Source organism: Plectrocnemia conspersa, unplaced genomic scaffold (assembly GCF_051122295.1).
Source record: "Plectrocnemia conspersa isolate PC_06_02 unplaced genomic scaffold, ASM5112229v1 ptg000011l, whole genome shotgun sequence".
Lineage (NCBI taxonomy): Eukaryota > Metazoa > Arthropoda > Insecta > Trichoptera > Polycentropodidae > Plectrocnemia > Plectrocnemia conspersa.
This window is the reverse complement of record NW_028277175.1, coordinates 14,166,306-14,174,440: the sequence shown is the minus strand read 5'-3', so window position 1 is coordinate 14,174,440 and position 8,135 is coordinate 14,166,306.

The following is an 8,135-nucleotide window of genomic DNA, read 5'->3' as shown; positions in this document are numbered from 1 at the left end:
TTGCTCAATCGCGTTCTTCTTTTTGTACCGACCATCAAGTAAACTATTAAATACGAGATTTTTGAGCGATCGTAGACAGTTTGTTACTAGAGCTTTCAAACCGGTTAAAACCGAAACCGAGTAAGCCGTTTTTCGGTCATTTTTGAAACAACAAACACCGGCTTTTTCGACTCGACTAATCGTTTTTACGATTATTTTTAAATTAAATGAGGAACAGTAATTTTTTCCCTTAAAGTTATAAATAACGCACAAAATCGATGAATAAATTCTTAAGCAATGCGACAGCGATGAAACTGTCGTTTCTTAGAAAAACAGTTCCAAAAAGGGTTTCTTCGGGTTATCTTTTTTCGTGAGAGGCTGAGCAAATACTTGATAAGTTGTCAGCTGGCTGCGGTAAATATTAAAATAACCAATATTCTACGGCCGTCAGGTACCCTTTCAATTATGTTGGAGATTAGAAATACTGAATTTATTTTCAGTTAAAAAATCGGTTCTCAAATTTGTATTTTTGATATTTTTTGTATTTTAATATTTTTAATATATTTCTTCCAAATTTTGACTACGTATAAAATAATAATCCATTTGTATTTTTCTTGTGAATAAATTTGTTTTTGTCAATTTTAATGTATTTTATTTAAAAATTTTCACAATTTTAAATTTATTCTGTACATCTACTATGTATAAATATTTAATATACAGCTATGTGTATTTTAAATTATAATGCATACTTTTTCACGTGCAGGTATTATCTATATCTGGTTGTTCTACCATGAAAACAAATATTAAATACGTCTTAAAATAATTTAAGACCTGTTCCTGTTTTAATTCACGCTTTCATTTTTAAGCCAGTCTCACTGTTCCTCTAAAACGTATTTTTTTATTTAATTCTGAAGACGTTTTGGTGACGGGACTCAGATTAAGACGCTGCAGTAGTATTTTATTTGAAGGCCGCACCCGCGTGCGAGCCCGCCAGAGTCGACAAGAGAAGTGGCCCGTCAGGCCAGTGTTACCAGAGTGCCGTCAAGTTTAATAAATCTAAATGAAAATATATATAAATAGGACCCTTATAACGTCATCATTTCCTGATCTTTGGAAACGCGCAAAAGTCATCCCTATTCATAAAGAGGGTGACAAATTGTGTATAAAGAACTATAAATCAGTCATAGTGTTATCAGCTCCTGCTAAATCGTATATGCTTTGTAAACTATGGCAGCCGATTGTACTCTTAAGAGTATTTCATCCCTTCGAGTTAAAAATTTAAGGTTTCTTCTGTATGCTGGTGATTTAAAATTGTATAAATGCGTTCGATCTGTTGTGGACTCTTTCTCTATACAGAGCGTTTTAGATTATCTATGCAGATATGTTTCCGTTAACTGTCTGTCCTTTAGTGTTGGAAAGTGCCATATTGTATCATTTCCTCAATCCCGTTTGCTATCACTTTATTCCTACGATCTCATTGTGAACATTTTAGCTACAGAAACTTCCACTAAAGTATTCGGAATCACTTTTGAGAGCAAGTGAAGGATCTCTCTACACAAAAGCAACTATGATACATCTTCCAAGATGCTCGGTTTTGTTATGAGAAACGCATTTCACTTTGACCATCTGAGACTTAGCAGTATTCTTGAATAAAAATCTATAATTTTGAATCCCCGAAAAAGCAAATACTTCCTCATAATTAAAAAAGTTCAGAAAAGTTTCTTGATAAAAGGATATTCGGTTATTATTCGTTCTTGTATTCCGCTGAGTTTTCGCAGAAAGTTGTATGTCGTTAAGCACTTTTATTAAAAATCAAAATATTCTCGAAGAATTTTGCGTTCCAGAACGTCCTCTTGAATCACGATCGCATCCTCTTTTGATGCCCGTTAGGGTCAAGACATCCGCACTAGCCGATTCACTCATGGCTGGAGCTATCCAGATTCTTAATACACTGTCATTACACAGTGATCTGTTTACGAGCTACGAGGAGTTGGTCCAGATTTTTCTTTAATTTATAACTATGCATTATTTTCAATCTTGTATCTTATTTGTATATTGACCACCGTACGCATTCGGATAACCTTAGATCACGATGGTCTTAATTTAATTTTAATAAATAAGTCAATGTAGTTCAGCAACTTCATTAAAATGTAATAACTTACTTTATTTATTACATAATAATTTATATGACATAGAAGTTTTAATATACTATAAAACCTATTTGTTCCTAATCTACTTAAATAATCTATCTGAATATTAAAATATACCTGTATATTTTTGGGAAAACTATATGTCTAATATACCTTATATAATATATCTTATTTAGGGGTAGCAAATTAGGCTTGGCATCCGGACAGTTACTACCCGTGTTTCGTTGCTGTTTAGTGCCATTCTTTTTGTGTATGATATTCCACTACAAGGTTACCATTAGATTTGAGAATTTATAATATTTATATTACTTTATCATGACGTAATATATAATATTTAATATAAGATGACTGAAATTTGAAATACAGTGGAACATTGACGAGTTTTTAAATGACTCGACATACGAGCAATGTCTCGACATACAAGTAAAAAAACGTATTGCGTGACTCAATAATTTAGGTAGTATGTATTTACCGTTTTAATTAAATTTTTCTCATTGAAATAGATTAACGGATTTCAATTCATTTCAATAGGGAAAATTTATTGGAAATACGAGTAATTTGAGTTACGAGCTCCGTCACGAAACACAAGGCCTCACTATGGATATGTTTTATAGAATAATATATTGAATTGTTTATAAAATAAAAAAAATATTTATTTAGTATTAAATAGATATAAATTATAATAATGCTAAATGATATAATTTAACCAAAGGTGATTAGTTTTTTTCAAATATAAACTGCACATGTGTGCAGTTTATATATGACATTATTGTTAATATACCTCGTTAGTGAGTATGAAAATAATTACAGACTCTCATAGGAGCTAATTAAGCGCACCGTGTACGTTGCCTGCGGTTAATAAATTCGTAATATAAAAAATAAATAAAACAGGCCAAGTAGAGTGATTGTTTCCAAGAACGAAACCGAGTTTTAAGGTTTAAAAAATTTTGATTGAAAATTAGCTGTAAAAACTGTATGTAATTACGATCGTTCACTTAGCAATTAAAATTTATTCGTTTTTAATATATTTTATAATCCAGCAAAATTAGTATAATTTGAGGGTCGCTTGTAAATTTTCCAAGCTCTTTGTTAATTAAAAGAGCTCAGACGTTTATAATTATACTGTCTGAATAATAAAAATGCTAGATATATGTGTATGTATCTAATAGAACGATTTATTTTCGTTAGAATCGTGAGTGAGTTTATTTAGCAAATATATGTTATATAATAATGTAAATCATTAAATATTAAAATGTGTTTCTATGTAGTACATAAAGTCTTTATGGGTTCGCGAAATATATTTAATATTCGGGTCCTAATAAAATATTCCATCGAAATCGTTTGACTTTCTTTCATTCAAACACATTATTGATTTTCATATTAAAAATATCAAAGCAAATTCTAGAGTAATATATAATAAATACACAAGAAAAAAAATAAAATAACAAGTAACACACAATTGGTAAAATTTATGTTACACACATTTTAAGAATATACGTATACTATATAAGAAATTAAGTACAAATAACTTTGGGTCGTCTCACAGAATGATAAAAGTTTAGGATAAAAAATCATAGGAATTACGTTTATCTCCATCGGTGGAAATAAAATTAAGTTTTTTTCTTTCTTAAATTGAATATTAAGTTTCACAACTCTGAGATAATTTTCGAATTTATTAAAATGAGATTTTCATAAGATATTTATTTTTTGATATTACGTTTTTCATCTTGTTTTATTAAAAATAGATTATTGTTTTAATCTCTGTCAAAGATTTTTACATTTATTTATGATAAATAACTAAATGATACTGAAAAATATGTATCGATTCTAATAAAAATGTTTGTATACATTTTTAAATAAGTTGATAAAAAGATTTACATTAGACATTACGGTTTACGAATATCATATTGTAAGAAAACTTACAAGTGGCATAAACTCTTCCAGCATATGCAGTAGTCATTGAAAAACAATCATTACTCTAGTAGATATATCGATAAATCGTCACACAACATTAACAAATAATTAGCGAGAATGCTATAAATCTTGGTGTGAAAAATTCTCAATGTGAATACTATAAAGGCGCACGCTTCAGAATAAAGTCACGGCACGGTAGATCAGTGATTTAAGTCGGTGACTAGCACCTGAAAAATCTAGGTATGGAATAAGTGTTTATTATAAACTTTTAATTTCAATAGAAAATCGCATATTAGGTTTTCGTAGATTTTCCTAATTACATAGATGAATATTGTACATTCTACGTGTCTGCCTGAAAGGTCTTAGAGTTGAGTTGAAACTTGAGTAAAAAGCATTGTAGAAGGAAAAAAGACAATACAGACAGAAATGACAATTAAAATGATTTTTTTAGGTTTGAAAACCCTAGAGGGTGTGACTTCGTAGTCAGTGAGACGCGTAGAGGGATCTAGTTAGAGTTTTTATTACATTATATACTGTACATACGTTGCAACAGACGATAAATGGCAAGATGTTTTCTCTGAGTGGGGGTGAAAAGCTGGCGCAGAGGTGATGTCCGTGGGAGCTCCTCAGAGTGTTCAGCGGAAGTTGATCCCTCTCTGCTACGGTCATGCTCGGTATGAAGGAGTTCCTCTCGGAATGTGAGCGCCCATGTATTTTATCCACGGGCAGTGGGCGTCTGCTGATCTCTTCGAGTGGCTGCTGGTGACTGTCTTCTCCTCATCGGAGTTCAGGCTCAAGTATCCAGGGCTGTAAAGCTTGCTGACTAATCGCAATTATGTGGCGATAATCTAGCCAATCGCTGAAGTCGCTTCTTAGAACGGCGAAATATGATATTCGCTTGATGGGCATTGTCCTTTGTCCAGTGATTTATTATATCCGTGACCATTTCGCAACGAAGAAATATTCTCTCAATTATGGAAAATATTTACTGTAAGAACAAAACTCGTGTTATTTATGCGGTCGTAACGATGCCTTTGTGTGTGATCCCATCCTTTACGCTATTGTGTTGTTTCCTTTTAGATGAATGATCATTTTGGTCACAGTAAATTAACGCAAGTTTTGAGAGAAAGACCCTTTCAAGCATCTGTGTGTGGTTGCTACAACTTCAACGGTGCGCATCATAAGATTCCCTATCGAGCTCGACGGTTTACCGTTACATTCTAATTAGAATCCATTACTATTTGCCTCTCAGCCATACAGCCTGCGCTTCTAAAGAAATATTTACAATTTTATTTTTATTATATAATAATGCTCTTTTCTTATAATAAATACAAATATTTAATTGCTTTTGGAAACAACTAGTAGGAATAAATTTAATAATGATAATTAATAACTATATTTATTTAAAAAATCAGATACACAAGTAGCAACATTATGGAATGAAGTTAGTGATATTGTAAGTTTATCAAATTTATTCATTTAACAATCCAAGATTGACGCTAATCTCCTATAAATAAAAGTGGGAGGGGTGTCGCATGCAACGAAGAAAGAGATAAAGCATGCTATTACGTGTAACGGTACTTCGTCCAGACGACACGGGAATCTTATGAAGCCAACGGTGCACCAAGGGTAAAAGTGCACCAAGGCATAGTTGTAAATTAAGGTAATAACTTAATATAATAAATTAATAATGTAGCGTATATACAAATTATAGAAATTTATTTAAAATGCCATTATTCTCAGCATATTAATTTAATCCTTAAAATTGAAATATATTTTTAATCATACGTCTGTGCCTTTAGTGTATGATACAACAATATTTTTCAGACAGTTAATACATATTATGGGGAAAAAACTTAATATTTTAAAATAAATAATGCATTATAATGATATGTAGCACAAGTAAACACTGTTGTTAAATTTATACTACTTTTATCTACACTACATTGATTTTTCAAGGTGTGTGGTTTTGGTTATATATATATGTAGGTATATGGAATTATGAATATCATATTGTGATAAAGCCGGGTGCGTTTAAGTTAATTAACTTACTCAATTGACACAATAACCGTAAGACCTAGTCCCTTTGTTTAGATTTCATCACTGCGAGAAAACAACTGAATGCTTAAATAGTAACAAAATAAAAATTTAATATTTAAGAAGCGTTCGTTTTAAGCGAAGCAATAAAACATTTTTAACGTATTCGACAGGCTCTGGTCGTTACCGCGATAACGAACGTTGAATTTCATTATATAAGCGCCGGGTAACTTTGCGAAAGCTTACAAAGTTATGCTTTGCACAAAATTTAGGATTTTAAATTTAATAGAATGATGGCAAAGAAAATATTGTTTTTTTTTATAAACTTTTGAACCTAAAAGCTTGCTTAATGTAGACCATGTAGGAAAAAAACAGTCTAGCTATATCGCCCCTTTGTCATTGTTCGTTGACTGAAAGACACGTTTACATGTTACAAAGACAAAGCATATATATGTGTTGACAATCCATCACTTTATTGAATATATTCAGGCTTAATAAATCATATAAACTACACTAAATTATATTGAGAGTCATATTTATCTTATATTATAACGTTTACATATGTATAATCAATATAAGACATAGTCTTATTGCAAATAAGTCAGGGTAATTTTTATATTTTATTAAAAAAACATTTTTACTTTAAATGCTGAAGTGATTAAAAAAAATATAAGATAAAAATTACCATTATTGTATGGTGTTTGAATATTTTTTTCGTTATGTGAAAAAAGCAAAAAAAAAAAACATTTTCATTTGCAGATATCAAAATGCAAAAACAAATCGTATTAAATTTCTAATTTATGTTTTTATTTCTTTTCATTTAACTAATTATCTATAATTAAATATATTTTATTTATATTTGCTCAATTATATTGTTGTACTTTGTAAATTATATGTAACAATATAAATATTTATTATTTTACTTTTAACTAACTTCATGCGGTATGCACGAATCTCTTAAAAAAAATGATAAAATTAATAAATAAGCAATTCAAGGTAGTGTTTTATTACATTTTGCAATGTGATATGTCTTATATTTTTTCTAGACGGCAATATTGGTATCTATCGTATATATACTCTACCATTAATTTAGTTAAAACATTGTCGGAATTTTCTAAACTGATTCTGTATATTTATATGAAAAAATAAGTAGCGTAAGATATATTTTATAAAAATTTATGAATCATTCCATACCTTCCTTGAATTTTATGTAGTTTTATCTTGTGGGCAGCCAGAAACTTCTCGTTGATCTCCTCCAAGGCCATATCTACAGCTGGTCCGCACCTTTCTAGGTCAAAGGGCGAATCTAGATGAGAGGCCATCAGGACACCGACGTTGTAATGAACGAACTCATCGGGATCAACTTTAGACCTTTTCTCTCTCAAATGAACGTTCGTAGGATCCGCAGCAACACGTTTAGACTGCTGATCTTCAAAGTATTGCGAGTACTCGCTATAGTTGTCTTGAGTAGACTTCAAACTGCTGTAATTCCAGTAAAAGTTAGGGTATTCAAAGCCGAGCGAAACGTTCAACATGTTTTCTCCTTTTTCATTTAGTACAAAGCCTTGCGTTATGTGAGTCAATAAGTTGAAGAATATAATGATTTTTGCGATTTCCATAAAAATCTTAGACGATCGTTGATCCATTAGATTGTTTAGATCGTCTTTGAACTTTCGCAAAAGTTAACGTTTATAATCGTGACCGGCACTTGCAACATGTTAACATAAATTTTATGTTGAGAATATTATGTTCACAGTTCTAAAGAAAATATTTAGCGATCTCTCTCTCTCTCTCCTTCTATCTATCCTGGAATGGTACGTCCTTTCCAGTCGAAAGGCGGAGAGAAACTGAATCTCGCAGGGTGAGACGATTGAAGATTTGAGTGGAAATGATAGGGTTGGGGGATGAAAGGAGGCATGGGGATTTGAGGGGTTTGTTGCGGTCACCTGTTACTGTCGGCGCACATATGTATGTAGATATATCATTTTATTTATTCTCTCAGCATACGTGAATACGAGTAAATAATTTAATTCGCGTGTCAATGCATTCATTAAA